We start from the raw sequence: 26,385 nt of genomic DNA, 5'->3' as shown, positions 1-26,385 counted from the left end.
CTCTGAGATATTTCAAATGGGGCTCTTAAACTCTTTTTCTAGACAAGGATGTATTTTGCCTGTTCCAAAGTGGAACATCCTGAACAGCCAATAGCTCAGACACAGCTTGCACACAAATTTCCAGGAAAATTTACTGAATAAAGTTATTTTAATCATAGGAACTAGGAAACTTTTTTACTTTTCCCTCCTCCCACCCAGGCTAACACAGTAACTCCCAGTTTTTGTCTGGGCACCATGTTCATCCTTCAGCTGGGGGATTGACAGAACCACACACAAACTTTGACTTTGTGCTTCTCCACCAATCTGACAGTCAGCCCAAAATCTCACACAGCCAAGCATGGGACCACTTTAAGGAAAATTTCATGTTCCCTTTTGCATAGATGACAGAATATTTGCAACAGCTCATCAATTTCTATACTTACAGTATGTAGCTATGCAGTGATTTCTGTCAATTTCATATTATTTTGTGACACTGGAATTCAGATGGATCACTGGGATGGTGTGTGCTAACTTAGGGAACAAATGAATAGAAATACTAACTGTCCTCTGGACAGCATCAGCCTTTAATGGAAAACTATGATGTGCTGAACTTAAATGGAACACTAGGCTTGGCTGTCAACACTAAATCCAGGGATGACTTGCAACTTGTTTTTATTATAATAGCAATATTGTATACATTTCTGAGGTATTTGTTGGCAATTGAAGGCACTAAACCTGTGCTCCAAATGTCCGAGGTAAGTGCCATGATGACTGAGGTGGGCAATGACAGAATGGAAGTGTCCTGCTTACATACAGCAAAGCTATGTTAGATTTAGCTACTACAGCACTATTACTAGACACTCTGCCTAACTGTTCTTTAGGGTAACTACATTCTGTATCTCAGTAACTTTGGAAATACAATTCAAGGTCTTCTGGCAAGAAGTTGAATAAGGAAAAATTGTATTGCATAAGTATGTATACAGCCTAATAATTTACTGCCAGCACTGTATATAGCCTTCCCATCTGTAAAAGCTTCTGATTGTATAATGCTACCTACACGAGGACTTCACATTTTTATCTATATCTATCTATCTCTATATACATATTTCTCTCTAATCTACACTATTTTTGATTGAGAACATGCTTGTGTACTTTGGAAAACAGACCTGAAAATTACCTATTTTTGTTCTTAATAATCTAGAAGGGAGATCTGTAGAGGTAGATATACAACTCAGATGTTGCTTATCTCACAAAAATTATCCTATTCATCCCAGTTAGACAATCTTCTAAAAACAGACACAGCGCTGTGCTTTAATACGTAACTTCAAAGTCAGAATTTTGAATGAGAGGTTCTAGTTAAAAAAACCCAAACAAACCCATGATCAGTTTATTTAACTTTTTTCTTTCCTGTCACTGATACCTTCCTTCGTGTTCACTGACTTGAGACAGTAGTATTTTGATAAAAGTCAGAGATTGGACAGCCTTGTCTAATCCATCTGCCCCAATTAAATCCCTCTCCAAGGAAGCCATTTATAATCATCTTAGATAATGACAAATTACGCTTAGCTTTGAACCAGTTTAAATAGATTGATTCAGATTCAATAGTATCTTATTCTACTCAATCAAAACTACTTTTTTCTTAATGACTAATCAAAAAATGTTCTCAAAGAAAGAAAGATAATGTTTAGTAATCTTATGTTGTCAGTCATTTTTATGAAAGTAGTTTGGAGTAACTGGGATTTTCACCACTGATTTGAATGGATACACAATCCATCATTTGAATCTTGAATTTAAGATCTAGTGTTTTTTCTGGAATTCTTATACTGAAACATAAACCTGATTACATAAAAACAGCTTAACTAGCAGAAATTGAGTGACATCAGAAAAATAACTGAGCTGAGAGTCAACTTCCTGGCTTTCATAGAACAAGCTTCCAAAGAAAAAGATATGACAAGATTAAAATTAAAATAACAGTATTTCCAAATCAGTATTGATCTAGCTATTTATGGACATTAATATCAAGGAGACGGCAATATGCAGTGACTGCAGCACCACACTAATTCTTAGTTTTATTCCTCATTACCAGATGATCTTGAAAGATCTGCCTTACGTATCCCTGTTCCCCTTAAGTATTTCATTTGCAAAAAGGGGTGATAATATTAACCTTTTTTGCAAACCACTTTGAGATAAAGCACCATAAAATATCTAGATATTTTAATTCCATATAAAGGGAAAGAATAGCAGAAAATAATACAGTGAAGTATAATTACATTGCTAAAGATGGAAGTAAAACAGACCCTAGAGCAACTCTAGACATGCTGAATATGAGAAAGACTGACCAGCAACTGCTGACTCTAACCTTAAATAGATATAATCTTAAAAAAATAAAAAAGGCCCATAATATAGACTGAAGAGCTGCGGGTAAGAAAACTGTCATGCTTGGGGGGCAGACAGAATTCCACATACTGTAACTAAGGAGCTAGTCAGGAAACATGTCAAAACTGAGTGCTTCAAATAAACACCTAAGTATGAAAGCATCATAGAACTGTTTAGGTTGGGAAAGACCTTTAAGACCAACCTTTAACCTAGAACTGCCAAGTGCACCACTAAACTATGTCCCTAAGCACCACATCTACATGTCTTTTAAATACCTCTGGAGATGATGTCTCAACCGCTTCCCTGGGCAGCCTGTTCCAATGCTTGACAACCCTTTCAGTGAAGAAATTTTTCCTAATATCCAGTCTAAACCTCCCCTGGCACAACTTGAGGCCACTTCCTCTTGTCCTATCACTTGTTACCTGGGAGAAGAGACTGACACCCACCTTGCTACAACCTCCTTCCAGATAGTTGTAGAGAGCAATAAGGTCTCCCCTGAGCCTCCTCTTCTCCAGGCTAAACAACCCCAGTTCCCTCAGCTGCTCCTCATGAGACTTGTGCTCTAGACCCTTCACCAGCTTTGTTGCCCTTCTTTGGACACACTCCAGCACCTCAATGTCTCTCTTGTCGTGAGGGGCCCAAAACTGAACACAGTATTCAAGGTGTGGCCTCACCAGTGCCGAGTACAGGGGCACGATCACTTCCCTAGTCCTGCTGGCCACACTATTTCTGATAGAAGCCAGGATGCCATGTCTTTCTTGGCCACCTGGGCACACTGCTGGCTCATATTCAGCTGTCTATTGACCAACACCCCCAGGTCCTTTTCCGCTGGGCAGCTTTCCAGCCACTCTTCCCCAAGCCTGTAGCGTTGCATGAGGTTGTTGTGGCCCAAGTGCAGGAGCTGGCATTTGGCCTTGTTCAACCTCACACAATTGGCCTTCACCCATCGATCCAGCCTGTCCAGATCCCTCTGTAGAGCCTTCCTACCTTCAAGCAGATCAACACTCCTGCCCAACTTGGTGTCATCTGCAAACTTACTGAGGGCGCACTCGATCCCTTTGTCCAGATCATTGATAAAGATATTAAACAGGACTGGCCCCAATCTTTAGCCCTGGGGAACACCACTTGTGACCGGCCACCAACTGGAGTAAACTCCATTCACCAGCCAGTTTTTTACCTAGCAAAGCATACGCCCGTCCAAGCCATGAGCAGCCAGTTTCTCCAGGAGAATCCTGTGGGAAATGGTGTCAAAGGCTTTACTGAAGTCTAGATAGACAACATCCACAGCCTTTCTCTCATCCACTAGGCGGGTCACCTTGTCGTAGAAGGAGATCAGGTTGGTCAAGCAGGACCTGCCTCTCATAAACCCATGCTGACTGGGCCTGACCACCTGGTTGTCCTGTACGTGCTGTGTGATGGCGGTCTCCATATAGTCTTCCATACAAGATCTAGTTAACTTGACAATCTGTAAGCTGAATACAGCTTTGAAAAAGCACTAAGGAATACAGATGCAGCTAGCAGGCAGGTCAATGCATGTTACACTCTGAATCTGAATCCTGAATAGCTTTTATCTTTCAAGATTCACTTCTGGCCACAGTCTGTAAAATTAGATGTGAACAGCCCAGTATCCCTGCCATGGACAGCACTGGAGGAGACCAGACTTGCAAGACATGTTCCAGGTCCTCTATTTCATCGCCACTTAAGAACAGAACAAAGCAGTACAAATTATTTTAATTTATAAGGGTGCTATCACCAGCAGAATTTTGATAGAAAGAGTATCTTTAAAATACTCCGTGGATATGTCTACTTACACGTACATGCATATGCGTACATCCCTTCTGCACTCTAGAGACACCCAAGCTGGCTTTTAGGTGATTACCAAGGATTTCAGCTAATTGCAGAACAGTTTCGCAATATGAAGTGCTGTCTCTACGTTTCTTCTTGGCTAAACATTTTTCGTATCATACTACATTAGTATAGGAACACTGATAATGAAGCCACCCTAACGGCCAGTGTAGATCTAGTTACACATGTGTATCTAACTACATCTGCACATGGGAGCTGTATTACTTTATCCATTACTGTTTTCTCAACAAACGCATTTACAGCAGGCATGAAAACTGCAGGAGGGGGTTTAGATGCTGAGAAGTTGAAGAAAAGCTAGGAATCAAAGCCTTTCAAGAAACTGCAGCTCTGAAAGCAGTGCAATATCTCAGGGGCCAAACAGGAGCTGGATCGTGAGTCTGAGCCCTTGCTAGCACTTACAAATTGCACTTTTACAACTGAAGTATCTGGATGGACATTTACATAAATGCTAGTTTGCTCTCAGGCTAATTGGCAGTCAATTAACAGGAGGAAAGTTTTTTTGTCTGGCCAAACCCCAAGGCACAATATTGTCCTATTGTGTAAAGAGCACAGAGTTATTCCAATGGGAAACAGTTTTACTACTTGAAATATTTCAAGAGTCTATCTTGATCAGTCAGCTGAAAAGTTGACAATTGCCAGAGAATAACTGAGTACATAAATCAGCTGCATTTGGGGGCATTCCTTAACATTTCATCCTAAAAAGTCCAAACTGAACAAAAAATTCTTAAAAAATCCTATTAAACCTGTGAGATTTTTGTGCAAACTGGGATCATCATACCCACAGTATAAGTTAAATCCATACAAGCATTTGTGGGTAACTGAATACAAAGAACAGAGCTGAGCACAACCACAGAGATAACGACAGGAATCCCATCCAAGTCTGATGGATTTTCAAAAGCAATATTGGACAGAGGTGTAAAGCAGGTGTCCGTATTCACTAGGTTTTCATCACCTGGACCTCAGTGTTGCAGAACTGTCAGGGATACCGTCTGACAGCTTGCCTCCCATCACAACCCTCCCTCCAGCTTAATGTCACTGTGAAATAATTCTGTGCACAGTATTTTAATTGGATGAGTACCTTTTTTACATAGTGCTTCCACTGCATATTTTTATGCTAAAGTAGATTTTTTTTCTTTGTATTTCTTTGTATTCTGCATTACTATTTAATTGTAATTTCCTGTTCTGTTGCTCTAATAGGTAACATCCTGTTTGTTTGTTTGTTTTTTTAAAGTCTCCAGACCACTGAAGCATCCTCAGGACACTGAACAAATTTATTCTGCTCAGGAAGCAGAGGTTAAGAGACTTCCCATTGATCAGAGAGTTCTTTATATTAACCACTAAAGAATCATCTGTTTCAGCACAGCCCTGTTAGTGGCAATACTCTGAACAAAAACCTTTCCAAAAACTAGGTAGGCAGACAGACTTGGAAAATTAGCCAAGGCTGATAAGCAGAGCTCTCTTAAAGAAAAGAAACCTTACTAATAGCTGCTACACAACTGTGGCACCTCTACTTAAGCATAATTATGTGGGAAAGCACTGCCTTTCTACTAACTCCTCATGACAATCCAATGTATTGAATGATTTTGAGTCCACTTGAAAATACCTTACAGGGTTTGAAGTGGGTAAACGGTTCAACATAGAACATTATTATATTTTATAATAATAAAATATCACTCATCATTTTAGGCTAATTTTGATAAATTATTTTCGTTTGTTGAACTCAGAACTCAAGTCTTAATTTTAGAAGTTCTAATGCTATATGAATAATTAGTACAGAATGCTGACAATGTGAAATAAATCCTTTGGTAACTCTTTGAAAAAAACTTTCACCAATAAGTTTTTTTTGTGGGGTTTTTTTTTTAAACAGGTTGCTTAAAAAAAAAAAAAGGTTCACCACCACATGTCTTGGCAAATGATAAATGAACAGCTATGAAGGGAGGAAAGAGTGACAGCTGAAACAAGCTGCTCTTTAGGGAAATTACTTCACTGGGTAATTGTTTTGATTAGCCCCATCAAATAAGTCCCTCTGAATCCTGGGCATACTTAAAAACATCCCTGAAAATGAATCTAAACTCTGAATTTCTTATAAAAGAAAACGAGTCATGACAGCACTGCAACTGTATGTAACTGATAGATATACAGATGTGTTCTCCATCAGGAATTCCAGAGCACAGGGCTTTCAGGCATGCAAAGAGAACACAAAATATACACCTGTCTTCACTACATTTTTAAGTTGTCTTTATATTGAAAGCCTCAAATAACCTCTGTTACAAAATTAGAAGGGAGTAATTTCTGATTAAAAATTCTCTACTTTTGAAGACATTCTGGAAAATGACTGCGACTTGACAGGAGAGACCTTCATGTGAAGCTATATGCTACTTCCTATGGATGTAAAAATTAACACAACTCCACTGCTCTTCACACAATTTTATCTAGGGAAAAATGGTGTGATCTTTCCATGAAGTTGAATATTTGAAGTTATTTCACTTAAGCCTTTCTAGAGGTGCACACAAGTTGCATTTGTTTAATTCTGTACCTACAAAATGTCAGACATTTGTACTAGTCAAAATTTGGTCTAAACAACTTCAAAATCTGAGATATGTTGGCTCATTTTAATTTAGCTTCTAAGCTAATACTGAGAACAGAAGAAAAAATATCCTAGAAGGTATTAATCTTTGAAATGGCAGAGATTTAAAATTAATTTCTTCTAGCTTCCCAATCTATAATTTAAACTACAATATTGTACTTCTAAATGCTAGTCAAATTTTAAAACAATTATTTTTAAACATTCTTTGGTATGCAAATGGACTTACAGAGACCCAGCTAAGCTGGGCACCTTTGCTACAGAAGAACTAACAATTTTGGGGGTTATATTTCCCCCCCTGCTTTCCTAACGTTTCAGTCTAGGTAGAACCATGGAATTGCACTGGCCCTCTGCAGTCCAGGAGACAGGCTGGAAGGAACAGAAGTAATTTACTTGAACTGACCTCCAAATTAAGAGTTCATGTGGCCTCCACTGTTGCCATAACAGAGTTGTTTCTTACTAGCAGCACTGGGAGTTACCCAAGCATTTTAAGGAAAGCCAAGCATACCTATGAAGCACATATCCTGCACATCCCTGAGGCTTGTCAAGCAACCATCATCTATACAAAGTGCATCTGAAACACTGCTACTCATGCTCTCTAACCCCTACACACTGTTTCCAAACTTGCCACTCCATCCACAGTGTCAAGACAATTGAAGAGCAGACACTACATTTCTACTGGTCTTGCTATAACATATAAGGCAGCAACTTCATCATCTTAAATTCTTTTCTTCTTTAGCCCATTAATTATCATTTCATTAATTATAGAGTTAATAAATACATACTGAAGTCATTGCAGTTATTGAGTTGGTTGTTTGGGTTTTTTTTAGGTTAGCTGGGTGTTTTGTTAATTCTCCTACTTCCATTTTATTACCCATCAGAATACATATCCAGATGCTATGTGCTACTTACACTGAGCAAAGCAATCACAAACCTAGGGCTAACAGAGGTTTGAATCAATTCCATTGACTCATAATCAATTCCATTATCAAATTCATTTCATGACATTCAACTACAAAAGCCACAAATCTTCACTGCCTTCAGGCAACCACCTGATAGCTGTGGCAATTCTAAAATGCAAGAAAATATCAGAGCTCCTCATTTATTGCAGCCCTAGTATTCACCTTCTATACCATTTTCTACTGGGGGACTGGACCGCACAGAGGGACCAAGGCAGAGCACATCAGGCCCACTGTATTCAAGTGTAAGATCAAGCCATTTTTACCACAGATTAAAACTAGAGCCACTGATCACACCAAACAGAGCTGCAGTAGATCCTGTCTGAATAGAATGAAGCACCATATACCATATTCATACCATATACAAATATTTGTACTATATACAAATCTGATCTCACGAGTTTTGGGGAAAGCTACAGCTGGGCTAAATGATTGCAGTCTCTTGTTGCTGGAAGAGAAATTAAAGTAGGTTGAGAGAAAACATGGACCAGCATTAATATTGTCCTTCATGCTGTGATGTTATCCATGCAAAACACCAAGACTAAAAAAAAACCCACCAAAACAAACCAAACAAAAACACCCCCCAAAACCACAAACCAATCTTATCATCTCAGTTGGTAAACATTTCTCTCAGGAGGTAAAACCAAGTCTTGCCACTTCTGAAATGAGGGGCTGAGGTTTGGCAAGAGTCAAGTTGTTCCTGCAGCAGGACAAGCAGTAGGGAGGTGCAGAGCAGGAGGGTGAAGAGGCCTGGGCTCACAGCTTCTCCTAGTGAAGGGGCACGGAGGCACAGGGAGAAGGTAGAGGTTGCAATCATGGCTTCTGTCAGCAGCACTCCTTGTCCTACGCAATCCAACTCCTTCCTTGGCAATCCCAAGCTAGCAACCTTTACAACCTTTCGGACTCTGGCATAGTATATGCAGATAACAACTATTTTCTTTGCCTTTTCTAGTAAAAACCCTAGGATTTTACTTTGCCTATGGTTACCCTTAATATAGATATTAATATAGGGCAGATATTGCTGCCTTAGTTATTTGGGAAGTAATGGGAAGTACTCATTACACACCAGGTACTGTCTTCCAGTCTCATCCTCCACCTTCCCTTCACTCCATTTTACCCGTTTCTCTTTTTTGGTTTTTTTTTTTTTTTTACTTGTAGTATTGCAGTGATGCTATGGATGCTATGGTGACATAATCCCACATATACAAGCTTATTTTACTCTAGTGCTTTGTATCAGTGAAGCATCTCCCTTAGAGGTATTTGCACTGATGAGTTGACATTATTGCAAGTAGTCTAGATTTAGGGAAGACCTAAGACATGAAAATCATGTTGATATCCACAGAGGCATCCCTCAGGATTTGGGCATCCATCATGCTGCACTTCATACAATCAAATGTATCCACAAATATATTCACAAATACCCATTCAGAAGGAGCGTACTGAACAGCAACCAGCACTTGGCTCCACCTACACAGAATATGCTAGTTAATATTTTTGAATATGACAGCAAATATTAAAATGTAAATATATTTAACTGACTCAGTATGCAGTGAGCTAGTATTTTCAAAGCACCTGGTATTCACTAAACTGCACTCCCCGCACAGAGGCTGAGAAGTTTTGAAAAAAAATCTGTCCCCTTTTTAATACCACATTCACAGAGAGCTCCCTATATTTCAAAATGAATTGTTTTCAAAGCTCCTTGAGGGTAGGCATATTAGCTATGAGGTTTAGTATATTAACTGTGAGATCCTGGGATGAAAAACATATGAAGCAAGTTTACTGTAATTGGACTGTCATCTGTTTGAAGTATATTCAGACCACTGTTCCTTTCACTTAAAAAAAAATTTAAAAAATTTAATAGATGTTAGTGGACTTACAATATCAAGTGCATTTTCAAGTCAGTTAATGAATATTTAATTGGCATGAATAATTGTCATTAAGCGCAGAAAATGGGGAAACAGGAGATGAATGTTGTTTACCAAAACTGCTTTCCATGACATCATTTGTGTTGCTTGACAGTGAAGAAAAACTATCGATTTATCCCTGTGACCAATTCTTTGCCATTCTTAAACAATTGCAGACGAAGTTTTGCCTTTATCTTTTAGCTCAAATCAAAGCATTTCACGGTTATTTTTAAGGGCACATTTTGACTCATCCTATATTTGAGATTAAAAAAAAATAGGATCCTTGAGTATTTCACCCACTTTCCACTACTTTCGATGAAAATAAGTGATCCACAGTGAGGAAGAACATTACAAAATGCTCAGTGCTGGTCTCTCTCTGTCCCATTCAGAGTCCATAACATTTGCTCCCTGCTGCGATCCAGGCCACAGTGAACCTCTCCATAGTGGCACCTAAAAATCCCATTCTGAAGAATTGTAATTCATATTAGGGAACTGCAATCTAAACCTACAGACAGGGTTTTGTACAAAAGTCTGAAACCAATGGACACAACTGAGCTTAGAGGCTTTATTTTAGCATAAAATTGCTGTTACCTGTAACTAGGCTAAGGGAAACAAGAAACAGCACCCACAGGGAAGGTGTCTCTGCTACCAAGAGCTTCTGAAACCTAAATAAAATCAGATGAAAGCTGTTCTTCCTTGTGTAAGTAGTCTACAAATTTTTGCCTGGATTTCTAATAGTAACTTTATGTGAAGTATGGCCAGTAATTTTAGTAGCCACTATTCCCCATTACCTGACAAAAATGCAAACCACACTTTTGCAGGCACGAGGGGAGGCAGGTGTTGTGGTTTAACCCACTAGGCAGCTAAACACCACACAGCCATTTGCTCACTCACCCTCCAGTGGGATGCGGGAGAGATTGGAAAAAAGGTAAAACTTGTGCATTGAGATAAATAAAATTTAATAGGACAGGAAATGAAGGGAAAATAATAATAGTGATAAAAGAATAGACAAAAAAAGTGATGCACAATGCAATTGCTCACCACCCACTGACCGACGCCCAGCCAGTTCCCAAGCAGTGGTCCCTCCCCCCGGCCAACCTCGCCAGTTTTTTTTTCAGCATGACGTCATATGGTACAGAGTATCCCTTTGGTCAGTTGGGTTCAGCTATCCCAGCTGTGACCCTTCCCAGCTTCTTGTGCCCCTTCAGCCTCCTTGCTGGCAGGGCAGTACGAGAAGCTGAAAAGTCCTTGACTTAGTGTAAGCACAGCTCAGCAACAACTAAAACATTAGTGTGTTTTAGTATTATTCTCATACTAAATCCAAAACACAGCACTATACCAGCTACTAGGAAGAAAATTAACTCTACCCCAGCTGAAACCAGAACAATATCCACCCCTTATTCTATACCATCTACGTCATGCCCAGGTCCCACACTTTCCAATACATCCCAACTAATCACCACCACCTTTCCTGTCTTTTGATAGATACACACAGATAACATTCCCTTAGTCTATGGGCCATCCCTCTAAAATGTCCGTTGAGTTCATTTAGTCCATGACTTTGGGCTCCATCTGTCTTAACAGTCCTTCAGGGCACGAGAGATGGTGTGTGGTGTTGGATTGTTGCATGCTGAAGTCAGTTCTGGTTCCATCACCGCTGCGCTTGTCTGGTTCTATCATCACAGCACTTTGCTTCGTTTCAACAAAATTCATTCTTCATTAATCTGGGTGATTCTTATTGTAATACCGTTGATATGGCATATAGCAACCATAGTAGTGATAACATACAGTATTATATAGCAATTAACATCATACAGTTCAAATCACTGGCTATTCTCACCCAAAATCAGATCCCCTTGAGGTACACATCAGACTTCCCCATTCTTCTGCATCACCCACCACGTGTACCCAGGTCCTTGAACAAAAGCAATCCCATGGATGGGTTTGCCTTTGTCTGAGGCAGGAATAACCCAGACTGTCTTCCCCAGCATGTTTTTTATGTGCACTACAGGGACTTTATTCCCTTCTACAGTACGTAAAAGTTTTGATTGGGCAGGGCCAGCCTGATTGGCAGATCCCCTAGTGTTGACTAACAAGTGGCTTTTGCTAAATGTGTATCCCATTGTTTGAACGTCATACCACCCATTGCTCTCAGTGTAGTCTTTAACAGCCCATTGTATCGTTCAATTTTCCCAGAGGCTGGTGAATGATAGGGGATGCGATATACCCACTCAATGCCATGCTCTTTGGCCCAGGTGTCTATGAGGTTGTTTCAAAAACGAGTCCCGTTGTCTGACTCAATTCTTTCTGGGGTGCCATGTTGCCATAGGACTTGCTTTTCAAGGCCCAGGATAGTGTTCTGGGTGGTGGCATGGAGCATGGGATATGTTTCCAGCCATCCGGTGGTTACTTCCACCATTGTAAGCACATAGCGCTTGCCTTGGTGGGTTTGTGGGAGTGTGATATAATCAATCTGCCAGGCCTCCCCATATTTATATTTCAGCCATCGTCCTCCATACCACAGAGGCTTTAACCACTTGGCTTGTTGATTGCAGCACATGATTCACACTCATGGATAACCTGTGCAATAGTGTCCATGGTTAAGTCCACCTCTCGATCACGAGCCCATCTATATGTTGCATCTCTTCCTTGATGGCCTGAGGTGTCATGGGCCCACCGAGCTATAAATAATTCACCCTTATGTTGTCAGTCCAGATCCACCTGAGACACTTCAATCTTAGCAGCCTGATCCACCTGCTGGTTGTTTTGATGTTCTTCAGTGGCCTGACCCTTGTGTATGTGAGCATCTACGTGACATACTTTTACAACCAGGTTCTCTACCCGGGCAGCAATATCTTGCCACAATGCTGCAGCCTGGATGGGTTTGCCTCTGTGCTGCCAGTTGCTCTGCTTCCATTCCTGCAAACACTCCTACAGGGCATTTGCCACCATTCGTGAGTCAGTATAGAGATAGAGCACTGGCCACTTTTCTCATTCAGCAATGACTAAAGCCAGCTGAATGGCCTTTACTTCTGCAAATTGGTTTGATTCACCTTCCCCTTTGGCAGTTTCTGCAACTAGTTGTATAGGAGTCCATACAGCAGCCTTCCACCTCCAATGCTTTCCCACAAGATGACAGGATCCATCAGTGAACAGTGCATATTGCTTCTCATTTTCTGGCAGTTTATTATACGGTGGGGCCTCTTCAGCATGCGTCACCTCCTCCTCTGGTGATATTCCGAAATCTTTGCCTTCTGGCCAGTCCATAATTACTTCCAAGATTCCTGGGTGACTGGGGTTTCCTATCCAAGCCCGTTGTGTGATTAGTAGTGTGACCCACTTACTCCACGTAGCATCAGTTGCAAGATGTGTAGAGGGGACCCTCCCTTTGAACATCCAAGCCCAGCACCAGCAGTCTGGTTGCCAGAAGGAGCTCTGCTTCAGTACCAAGCACTTCTGAAGCAGCTCGAACCCCTTCATATGCTGCCAATATCTCTTTTTCAGTTGGAGTATAGCAGGCCTCGGATCCTCTGTATCCCCGACTCCAAAACCCTAGGGGTCAACCTCGAGTCTCCCCTGGTGCTTTCTGCCAGAGGCTCCAGGTAGGGCCATTCTCCCTGGCTGTGGTGTAGAGCACATTTTTTACATCTTGCCCTGCCCGGACTGGCCCAAGGGCTACTGCATGAACTATCTCCTGTTTAATTTGTTCAGAGGCTTGTCATTGCTCAGGGCCCCATTTGAAATCATTCTTCTTCTGGGTCACTTAACAGAGAGGGATTACAAATCAGACTAGTTTGGAATATGCATTCTCCAAAAACCCACAACGCCTAAGAAAGCTTGTGTTTCCTTTTTGCTAGTTGGTGGAGTCATGGCTGTTATTTTGTTAATCACATCTGGGATCTGACGATGTCCATCTTGCCATTTTATTCCTAAAAACTAGATCTTCTGTGCAGGTCCCTTGACCTTACTTTGTTTTATGGCAAAACCGGCTTTCAGAAGGATTTGGACTATTTTCTTCCCTTTCTCAAAAACCTCTTCTGCTGTGTTATGATGAAGTCTTCATCACAAAACTGATGAATATATATTTTAAACAGCTTTTTAAGAAAGATCAGAAAGGCAGCTTTCCAAAAAGAGTGCACACCACACAGCGCTAGTATCTATTTAATAAATTTAAAACACCATCTGTCTTCAAATAAACTGGATTTAAGTAAAGTTGTGCAGCATAGGATGTCTGTTCCAGCAAAAACTTCATTTAAAGCCAGCTGTTAACATACCACATTAGATCAAAGGTTAGCTATACTTCTACACGATAGAGCACAACTCTAGAGTCAAAGGCAGATTTCAAAAGGCAAGGATTGGGGAGGGGTCAATCTAGCAATACAGTAGGAGATTAAGACAAATTTCTGGGATTTTTTTTTTCTTTCCCCCTAGCAACTAAAGTAACAGCCCATGGTTTTAATTCAATGGTACCTGAGATTCTGAAATTTGAATATTCAGCTTATCTGAGAGAGTAGCTAGAACTAGAGCTTTATCAATTTAAATCAGCAAAAATGCATCTTTCTCTAATGAACCCAGGAAAGTGTAGCTACAACCTTTTTAACTGCCAGAATAAACTCTTTGGGACTCCTCATTATTACCAATGATTGCTTTTAATACATAACTAACCACTTCCATTCCAACTCAACCTTCTCCAACACTGCACTTCAGCATCCTGTACTCAGGAAGATGCCTGGGCATGTCTGACCAGGCCATCATGGCTGGAAAATTAAACTGCAAAGTCACAAGGACATAAACAGTTTAAGTGGGTGACTCAAAACTGTTCTGCTCTGCTCCCTCCTACAAGAAGTCCTCCATAAGCTTACAACTTGCTATCCTTCTTAAATCATTCCCCTCATGCTTATTTGATCAGTTTTCTGTACAGGAGGAACACATTTGTAAATGTTCCCCACCATTCATTGCAAATGAAGAATACACACTTGCATATAATTAAGATCTAATCACTTAAAGACATAAACCAGGAATTAATTTCACTGGCATATGCATTTCAACAGCAACAAGAAGCTCTGAGGATCCCCTGTATTCGTCTGTATGCAAACATGGTCACAAAAGCTTGCCACCTAGAAAAGGAGAACAGATGGGAAACACGTCCAGATTAAGTGATTTCAAGGAATACTGGCACTGAGCTAAGAACGAAGCACAGATCTTGCTAGTCCCAAGTGCACATCTTTTCCACAAGATCATTTATTCTCTGTCAACAGAAACCTTTGTGTGAGCCAAAACCAGAAAACAAAGACAAATTAGGTTTCAGCCTGTAACTCAGGTCCTGGATGACAAATACAAGGTGTGATTTTATTTCTTAAAATAAAATATTGATTACACTTAAGGATTTCCATCCTTCCTCTTTTCAGTTTATTTAAACCTAAACCAAACTCTTAAAAGAACAATTACTTGATTATAGAAATAGCTGATTAAATAACTGTTACTGCAACAACTGTTGTTGAATCACAACTGTACAATTTCTCTCTGGAACATTTTCTACCCTGAGCTGATGTTTTACCAAAAATTCCTGAAGTTTTGGAGAGTTTAGGTTCTCAGCTTAAATTCAAAATTCCACAGTATCCTTCTTATAAAATTCACATCTCTTCTGTATTTGGATCCAGATTAACTTTATAGGTAACCTTATTCAGTAAGCTCAGGCTACCCAGATATGCCATCTGCTTTTGTGGTAAAAACACCAAGGCACTACAAGTCAACCCATAGATGATCTTCTCTCCTAGTCATCTCCCACATAAGGCAAGTAGACAGCTGACAGACAGAAACAGGATGCGTGCACAAGCAGAGTTTACAGATGGAAATACCTCAGCTACTCCAGCTGATAAACAATGTGGTTGATTAGCAAATTTGATCTTGAGACTACTTAACAGGTATTTTTCATTTCTAGTATCTTGTTCATGTACTTCTGAGTCTGCCAATCTGGTTCTGCCACTCTCACACCCACTTTTTTTTTTTCTTCTGTAAAACAGTCCCATTGATTTCAATGAGACTATTTGCAGAATAAAGTATTACTCAGTGAGAAGAAGGTCAAAACATATCTGAACACATAAAGGTTCTTCTATCTGTCAATACATTTTCAAACAACTTCTTCATGAGGAACATAAGCTTTGGGAGTTATGTTCACCATAGGTGTGTTGACCACCAGATAACAAATCATTCCCTGCTATTCATTACTAGACAAGTCTACTTCCAGCAACAGAAATACAATGCCATAGAATACTAGGCCATTAGAGAATAAGGCCAGCTCTTTAAAACATTTCAAATTCAACTAATGCTTCCACTGAAGTCTTTCCTAAAGGCGCCTTTTCCATTAAATACATTTCAAGTATAGAAAAGAAAGAAACTAATCTAGGGAAAAATCTCTAGATTAATGTCAAGCCCTTTTTTTTCCTGCTATTATTCTGTCTTTTTCTTCCATATTTTTGCAAGCAGTCTTGCAATTTTTTGCCCATGCAGTCCTATTACAGAGCTTCCTTAGTTCTCCTTGTGGCACTTACCAATGCACACACAGCATCCAGCCAGGGCAGTAACAGCACACTTGGGTGAAACAAACTGTCTCCTTTGTCCAGATACTGATGTGTGTTTGCACACATTTTATTTATGTCATCAACGTTCTGTGCACTTAATCACCATCTTGATTCTGTATGCAAAGGTGTAATAGGGAAAGCAGCAGGATACATGCAGTCTGAGAGATGAATTACACATATGCACTAGCTTAAGCACTCCCCTCCCTTTAGATACTCACTTTCAACTTAGACTGATAAGAATATGTTGAACAATTGGTGTGGTTTGATAGCAGAACTTGAATGATTTTCACTGTGTGTCTATGGCCCCATAAAGTCTTTCTGAAGTTTTTACAATGTTTATTTGAATATTTAACATTCAGCAATGGAACACTGTTTTACAACTTTCCTACTTGACTTAGTGCTTGCTGTTTTATTTTGGATACTATATTGCTGGTAGTTTTTATTTGCATAAAGTTGCTTCGCTAAAGAAATAAAGATGTATTTCAACTGCAACAGTATTTCAACTGCAACAGCCTGGAGTAGGAATAATTTTTTCTCTTTCCTCTACCTTGTTCCCACTTAAAAAAAATAATCTTGAGTTGCTTGAAAACAGAAACAAATAAAAAGACAGATCACTGGTAAGAAAAAAGCCTTGATAGAAGCACTTCAGGTAAACACACTTAAGTCTTACCTTTCATATTGAAGGTTAAACTAATTATAATCTTTAAATTTAATGTAATAAATTATTAGATATCCAAAACATTTCTTAAACTTTGGTGACAATCATCTACAACCAGGATGCTAATAGTTATCTGTGCAACACTATTCTTATCTGTTGCATCTTTATACCTCTTTATTAGCCTCAAGAATAAGGCAGCCACCAGACTTGCATCTTCCTGAAGGGGCAGGACAGGTACAAAACTGATTTAGTAAGTTCCAATACTTATGACTTGGACTGAAATGAGCCCTCTATTAATAATACAAATGAAATCCTTCATAAGTTTAAGTACTCTAAGGGTTTGGGGGGCGGGGAGGGGTTATGCTTCTCCACATTTACCTATTCTACTGCACACAGCTTGACCTAGTATTTCAAACAGCAGGGAAAACAAGCTTAAACTCACACTGGCACTTACTGCATAACCCCAACATGGAAGATTTTAAACCTCCAGATAAAAAGAAATCCCCAAGTCTACTGGCTATCATTCACAAGCAGTTCTGGTACCAACTACATGCAATGGCAAATGTGCTCTGGCAAGAAGGGCTGAACTATTATCCTTCTAGCATTGTTGCAAGCAAGAGTAACATTAAATGATCCTAAATCATCTCTACACGGCACCCATGGCTTGGTCACACCAGCAGGTACCGATTAAGGGAAAAAGGAAGCCACCTCTATCTTCCTCTCCTCTTCCCCTGCTCACAGTACAACAGTTATCTCTGAGGATTGATAGTCTCTCTATATTCAGGTAAATAACTGACTTAAAGCTGTAAATAATTTACTTTAATACTCTTCTTGTAGAGGATTTTACTGAGTCTAAGAATGTTCATTCAAACATAGGCTGGAAAGAGCCACCCTCCTTGATTAATTTGGTCCATAGCTAAACTACCTTTACATTATTTCTTTACTATTATTTATATACATCATTACAAACTTTGGACCCAAATTCTGGTCCTGTCTCTGCAGCTGGATGAGCTTGCTCTCATTTCACCTGTGTCATGGTCTCCCTTTCAAAGGCTGGTCTCATCTTTTGAAAGAATTTCTTTTCCAGGATCACTTCTGCTTTTATGGAGGGGCTGGCAGAAAAGAAATACCACCTTCTCTATAGTATCAGTCTATTGGTAAGCAAAAGTACATCTGATTCTTCCCAACATCAAATATGCACCGCAGAGAGAAGTATGAGGCAGAAGTATGGGAAATGTAAACCTACTATACAATAATACTATCAAGAATGTATTTAAACACACAAGCAACTACATCTTGTTGCTATAACACGAGCCCACTTTTTCTCTTGTTATTACCTTATTTACCTCAGACAAGACAGACACTTTCTGAGAGGAGCGATGAGGTGTTCACAGAGTGCAGCTCTCCAGTTGCCTTTACCTTCTTTCAATGTCAACAGTTACAAAAACCCTGAGGAAGCTGAACCTGTACAGAAGATGGAAAAGGAGAGTTCAGTTTAGCTGCATTACTCTTTTGTACTTTGGAAATGATTAATGGATTTGCTTGAACTGTTTACAGAAATGCTTAACTGTAACCAAGTATTAAATTATCTTAAAGTGCTAAATTCAAACTGAAGCAGAAATCCAAATATTAATCCTGTAGTAAGGACTGAAACAATGCTATGGAATTCAGTGGGCTTAATTTTAACCCAGTGATTTCTAAAGCATGAAAGACATCATAAGCCAAGAGAATCTAGCTCATTACTGTCCTAAAAGGGTAGCATTTTTAATTAACTGTAGCTGGGGGTGGGGGTGTCAACTAGAACAAAGTACTAGGCAACGGAGAACCCACCCTCCAAGAGTGTTCAGAGTATCACATGCTGAACAGTCCCAAGTGGCAGCTAAAGGTAGTCCAAAGCTTCTTGGAGACAAACTACAAGCAAAGCACAGGTTATTATACTAGTCACAGCTCCATGCGTTAGGCCATCAGGTACATAAGACTACTGACAAACTCTCCTCCTCCTGCTCATAAACAACATAACCCTAAACAAAAGAGGGTTGACAGTCTTGTTAATATCAATTACACACACACAAAAATATCTTTGCAACTGTTTCTCCTTATGTGATGCGTTATGAATGCTACTAGCACCGTTTATTGCCTTCCTCTGGTGACACAATGAAAAAACTATTTAATTAGACTTTTTAAAGGCATTTTAAAGGCATTAAAAAAAAAAAATCAATCTTACAAGCAGAAGTTAAAGGTTGGTGCTCTGCTTTGCTGCTCAAAGTATTTGAGAGATGCCACATGAGTTCTGGATTTTGAGCATGAGTGTTACTGCTCTGCAGAACCCATTGTATGATTCATTATTTGGTAAAATTTAGCTTCGGGCATGTACTTAAGGATACAGTGTTTGAGATTATGATCATCATATAATACAAAATAAAACTAAATAAAAAGGTGGTCCAATGCATTTTTAATATTTCTATATAATAATAAAGCACCCATGGAATTAAGCAAAGAGATCTATAGAGAAAAGTCTAGAAAAAATATTCAGATTTTTTATGAGCTAGGTCACTCAACAACTGATCATTAATGATTACTACAGTAGTACTTAAAGCCAAAGAGAACCTGTTGTCCTTTTGCACTACAGGAATGTGTTCGTACTTCAGAGCTCACAACAATAGTGATAAAAAGCAACAGCTTCACCAGCTGAGAGATAGAAGGTGGTAGACACAACTTGGAAAGGTAACAGTGAAATATTGCACACTGTAACAGACTGCTATAGACGCACTCCCAGCTTCTTGGGCTTTTACCCAAAAGACCTTCAGTTTGATCATCTGGTAGAGGAGCATGATGGTATTCACAAGGTAGGCAGGAGGCACCAAACCAACCCTGAGCAATCTGGGATGATACAGCATTCCCACAGTGGAGCCCCACTCCGACATCTCACCATCTTTCAGCACCTGGAAGCCTGAAACTTCAGTGGATACTCTTTGTTCTCATACAATATTTATGTCCTCATTTAATTCCTCTCAACAGCCCAGAATTTTATAGATACCTGCCCATGGCCTCCTCATTTGTCCTTTCCGTGAAGCAAACTTGGCATTTCCCCTCTCCTCTACGTAAACTGTTTAACACTTCTGAGCTCCCCTATTTGGACCTTCCCCAGCTCCAATACACCCTTGAGATGAATTCTGTACACTCTTCTCTTCCCTTCAAGTTATGCATTCAAGAAGTGGCATATTGCATTCTCTAGTCTTTTCACAGTATTTCCTAACCTTCTATTATTCCTTTGCATGCTACCTAACCATTAAGCTGATATGTTAAGATTTACCCAAAATTATTCAAAAATCTCTTTCATAAGCGATAATAGCTAATTTAAAACCCATCAACACATACAGAAAGTTAGGACTGTTTTTCCCTCAACACATTTCTTTGTGTCTGTCAACACTGAGTTTCATCTGGCATTGTATTGTTCATTCCTATTTTCTGCAACTCTTTACACTCACAGCATCAGTGTCATATCAACACTCTGGAATAACTCAAACTGTTTCCTCCCTAATTCAGTACATTCTCCAGGTCGGTTAAGAACATAGTGAATGCTACAAGTCTTAGTTACACTACTAGTAATGAAATCTGGTCAATAATACCTGTAACTGTCTGGGGGTTTTTTTAACCTGTTTATTTACAATGGATATCTAGATGACATGCATCTACAAATGCTTATTCTGTAACAGCTTGGATACTGCCTTCAGTGAAAGATTTTTTTCAAGCTTTTGGAAATACAAACACCACATCAAGCAGATCATTGTTATCAATCTGCTCCTTCAAATAGCTCTAACAGAACAACAATACTTCATCTTCCTCTACAAAGACATACTGAGTTTTTCCTACCGAAATCATATTTAGTCGCAACTGAGAAATGTTACCTTTTCCCATTTTATAAAAATAGGTCTTGGCTTAATATAAACTGCCAAAGGCGGCACCTCTGTGGAAGGATACAGTCTCTTCTATCACTGGAATACCATGACAAAAGCTCAACCACAGAATGACTCTCCTATTTGAATAATCTAATAAATACGGCTTGTTCCTTGAAATAAAGTGAAACTTCTTAGAAAACAGAAAGTGTAATGAAGGTTCTTGACGCAGTACATCTGGATTTTGTAATGCACTGAATAAAGCACTTAGTTCTGCAACGCAGCCCGTCCACAGGTTGCTAAAGTGATGGATCATTGTCCAAGGTGCGGGTCATAGTCCCAGCTTTTACAATATCACATTGAGCCTGCTTTGGGCTGTTCAGCAATACTTCCTCTGCAACCCTTGCATCTGCTGTGATTCACACAGCTCCATCTCTGTCAAACCAAACGCACCTAAATCACATTCTCTTTATACAGGAAAATTTTACTCAATTCCCAGTCACTCATCATAACATGATACACTCCAGATCAAGCTGCCAGATGAACCTGGACAACAACTGTCACAGGAGCTTCTCCTAGTTAGTCATCAATTTTCCCAGCATTTTGCCACCAGTAAAATTTGTCACTGCTGGTGTTACCATTTATCACAGAAACAATGTAGTCTTCCCTCCTAAGAAAGCTACTGCACAGCTTCTCTGGTTACCATTTATGCATAATACCACTATGTATCACACTATAACCTTCAGGAACTGTATAGCTTAGAACCTGCACTAATGCATCATACTAGTTCGTTTTAATCACTGTTTACTGCCTAAAGGAACAGAAGCATGGTTTCTTATTATGACAGACATGCTTTTAAAGGGCTTGCAATAATTTTATTTTTTTAAAAAAAAGTTCCAGATATTTGCTCTGAATAATTGCCTGAAAGCAGGTCCTAAAATAGGATCTGAGTACACTCAATTGTGTTCAGGACACTGGTAGGAGGAATGACAACAGTATGAAGAAATTAACACACAGCTCAGATCAATCATTACTGAATTTACAGAGCTTGGTGTTCTCCACATACCATGTGCTGAGAAACAAGCAACTTCATTAAGCCAAAATGGATCTTTAGTAAAGTAACTATTTACAGAGCAGCTGCAGCCTGGTGTTCCTGACATGTGCACGTGGGTTGATTTTCAGATAACCCTTCTATTCTTCAACTTCTGTTCCTTCTCAAACTTATCACATCCAAAAATGGGAATGTACTAGAAGAGGATTCTCCAGGGCATCTCTTCCAACTTCTTCCATGAAAAATACATCTAAATCCTTTTTTCATCAACGCTTCACTTCATAATAGTTAGTGCTGTCCTTAAAGAAAGGGTATTCAATACCCTCAATCCTCCAGTAATTAGAAACCCTATTTTCAGCTTTAATATTTCTTACCCTATTTGTAGCTGGTTGTTTTTATCCAGCAGCTGAAATATAGAACATCAGAACAAGGGTGATTTGTAATTGATGTTTTTCTTCCTGTTGAATCAAAGTTCAATTCGATGCGTCTTGAAAAGCCTTAAAACTGCAACAGCCCTTAGCTTCTGTTTTTGATCTCCCTGCAAAAGAGTGACTGCTGCCAGATTCATCAAAAACAACTTGATGATTTCCCCCTGCTTGTGTTTTTTCGACACGTTGTATACACAGTGAGCTAACTTTAACTCTGTCATTCCTCCCATTGTGCAAACAGCTCTATCTGCTGGGAATGTGCTAATCAGGCTCTGCAGGTCCAACTCACACCATAAACACATGTCACAACAGCAGGCTGAATTTACCAATTTGCTTTCAATTCCTGCTGTTCTCTTCCTCCTCCGACTTCCAACTCTGGTTTCCATTTGAAACAAAACAAACAGGTTTTCCAGCAGGAACAGCTACATCTTATGAAAAAAACCAACCCACCTCAAAAACGAAAAGAAAAACTAACTGAGCTGATTCTTTGCTAGGCATTCACTTTTCCTGTCTTTGTAAAACTTGTATAAACCAATTGTTCCCACATCGACTTCACACATAAGTACATGCATTTCAGAAACGAGTCACAGTCCAAAAGCACTAATATCACCTTCCTCCTGCCTCCCACTGGGGAAAATGTCAGTAGTTTATTGAAACACACCAACTTTTGTAATACTCTAGAGATTCCGGACCTCAGTGACAGTGCTTGACCTCTAGGCCTTTCATTTTCTAGCTCTGGTGATTTTTAGTTAGCACTGGCACACACAGTTTATTCAGCATCCCCTGACCACGCTGCCTTCTTGTCCATCTGCTAAGCACAGACTCAAACCTTTGAATTCACTGCAAACCCCTCTGCCAATTACAATCACTCAGTTTTGTCAATAGTCACACTGCATGCAGCATGTCTACTCTCTTGATCATCACTGCGGAGAGAAAAAAAAAAAAAAAAAAATCAGATGTTTACCTAAAAACCAAGCTAAATCTTTAAAGGACAGGATCCTATTCCATCTACCTCCTATAAGGGAGGGGAAAAAAGCTATAGGCTCCAAGTTATGTTATTCGTAACTTCCCCAGCCATATGAAACCTTACAGCCTCAAGTTCATTACAACCTACATATGTTCAAGCATTATGGTATGAAATGGTATTCAGTCAGGCGTGCCCTAGGTTAACCACCACAAGTAATTATCTTTTAAAAATCAATTGCATTAATGGGTGCACAGGGCAGTTGTTTTTAATTTGACAAACCACCACATATAACTTCACTGGTGCTCCATATCTACGGAACAATATGAAGTGCCTGGAGCAACCAAAATGTTTGGAGAATTTAGCTACAAAAGGAGCAAACCTAAGCAGGCAGGACATCCAGACTGTCTGGGGATTCTGCTGCAGCCATGTTTTCGGGGACAGTCATGGGGAGCCTTCCCACCACGCTCCTCCCACAACAGCCACATCCCCATGTTCCTCCACCAGCTGCTTCCCAGACGGGTGCTGTGAAGGAAGCACCATGCTCCACTGGGATGACAGCCTCCCGCTAGCCTGAGCTTTCCCTGAATCTGTCAGAGGTTCGACCGAGGGTGGCATCCAGCCAGAAAAATTTCAGCCCTTGATGGTTCATAACAGACAAACGTTTAAATATTGGACAATTGTAAATAAACTTTGCTACTAGGCCTGTATTCAGGTCAAGTAGACCATAGAGCCTCTTACAGAGAGAGAAGAGAAGTGGTCCCCACCTGAAAAGCTCCTGCATTGGACATAACCAGCAATGCTTGGAGAGCGGGAGGCTGCCGGGCCCGGTGTGGGGGCCACCCAAACTGCCCCATGCTGGTCACAGCCAGTTCCAGCCAGCTCAGTAACAGCCCAAAGCCTCAGCCAAGGAGAGCAGGGGCCCACATGTGGGAAGGGGGGTATGTTTCCATACACTACAGAAAGTATAGCTGGAGTACAAAGGCTGAGAAGACAGCACCACAGGTCACAATTGTGTGAGTCTCCTGAAAAGGGTCTACTATCAATTCAATACTGAATTCTGCTAGGGACATAAACTAAACCCCAGAAAAAGAGTTTTTGCAGTGTCCTGCTCCTCTTAATAAAATAATAAAAGTAACCAGTATAATTCAGGAAAAATATTTTGCAAACAAATTAAACAGTCTAGCCTTCCTCCACTGTGTTTTTTAAGTCAGTTTATTGTTGTCTTAAATTAGGCAAATGGTATCCCATTTCACAGTAGCACCTTCTCTGGCATTGCTTATCATTAACAAGAATATGTATGGCTTACTGAGGATTCCTCTATTCTGGTTCAGAGATCACAATATCCCCTGAAAAACAGGAGCTGTTTATGTAAAAAAGAACATCACATATTTTTCATTCTCTTCATAACGTCAACAAGAGTTGGGGTATCTTCTACTTTCTGTATTGCACTTACCTGAACACTTTGCTCAGAGATACAAGAGGAAAAAAGCCCCCAACAACCTAGTTCCTTAAAACAATAAATGGATTTGCATAACGGACTTTAAAATATTCTATATTCCTACCAAAGAACATATGCAATCTATTGCCACCCATCTTTAAAGAAACTTGCACAAGCACAAAGCATGATCAGATTTCTACTGTTTACAAGCATACTCTTATTTCTGCATTTGCAGGTCATTAGTTCTCCTACAGTTTGCCTAAAAAGCATAGAGACCGATAGGGGAGGATTGACAGACATCTACAACAGCAACATTCACTTCCAGCATTTCAAAGTTAGCTGCAGTTTAGTAAGGACTTCAAAAGATACAACTTTGTTGCACAAATAAATGACACATTTTCACTGTAAAAGTTGAGGAAAGCAATGTCAAGACAGAAGCATGAATATCTGACTTTTCAAAGACTGTGTATATTTGTTAGCAAAACTAAACCACAGATGAATTACCCATTTTTCAGAGAAATATACTGACAGAGGGGGCAAGATGTTAGCAACACATTTCAATTATTACAGAAAAGTTGAAGTATGTTTAAGTTTCTTCTAGCCAGAAGACTGAAACCTCAATGAGCATTTTGTTAAGAACCCTGTTGATTTTTCTGCCTCTGTATACAAAGCTTAAACAAAAAAGCAGATCAATCCAGACCTTTCTAACAACCATGCTCGTAACTGTCAGCATTTAAAACTTCATATGGCCCTCCTCTATCAACTTCAAATGTACACAGGTAAGTGTAATATATAGAAAATGTAACAGATACAAATTTGTTGCAATAAATAGCATGACTTAGGGATTCAAGGTAAAATTATAGAGTTCTTCAAAAGCACCAAGTTGGAAACTTTCCCCCACCTGGAAAAAACCCATACCTTGATAAATGGCATTACCTTGTAGCCTTACTGATACTTATCTCCTTAAGCTGAGGTCTGAGGCAACTAGGTAGTACAGCAGGTACAACTCTTCCCATGCCTTTTTCATTTCCAGCTGAATTTGATAGTATGAAATCCAAATACAATCCACCTCTGCTAGAAAATATAACTGGACTGCCAGCTCACTCCACAGACTCAAAGAGCCTTCTGATAGGAATTTATTCAGGTCATTCCATCCCAGAGCAATTTGCCCTATTCAGGCAGAAAATTAATTTATTAAGAATCAGAAATAAGCTTTGATTTGACTAATGTACTTCTCCATACATTACAAATCCAGAAGCGTTAAAAGCACAGACATTCACAGATAACGTGATGCTAGAGAGCCCTCAGGACTGGAAATCACTTTGCCTACGTTCAATTGCATGCCCCGCTGCTGAGCCACTACCTGCCTGTAGGACAGTCACTTAACCTCCTTGCCCTTTATTCTCACCCACTTTGAAATTCCTACCTCCAAAGAGCTCACTCTCCTTCACGAGCGTACAAATGCTTGACAGGAAGGGAACCTGGTCTTGGCTGTAACCAAGTACTAATAGAAACTGAAAACAGAACTTGTCTGGAGTCACTGGAGTATACAATACTGTAAAATTAATGCTTTAATACTAACTGAAGTAATCAAATCAAAGAGTAAACCATATTACAGGAATTACATAATCAACCAATAGAGAGTGAGTTGCAACTATTTGAAATCCAAGTTTATTTACTACATGTTGCAGATTTTAA

Source organism: Ciconia boyciana, chromosome 7 (genome assembly GCF_034638445.1).
Source record: "Ciconia boyciana chromosome 7, ASM3463844v1, whole genome shotgun sequence".
In the NCBI taxonomy this organism is placed as follows: domain Eukaryota; kingdom Metazoa; phylum Chordata; class Aves; order Ciconiiformes; family Ciconiidae; genus Ciconia; species Ciconia boyciana.
The sequence above is the reverse complement of the archived record's forward strand: the minus strand, read 5'-3'. Positions refer to the sequence as shown.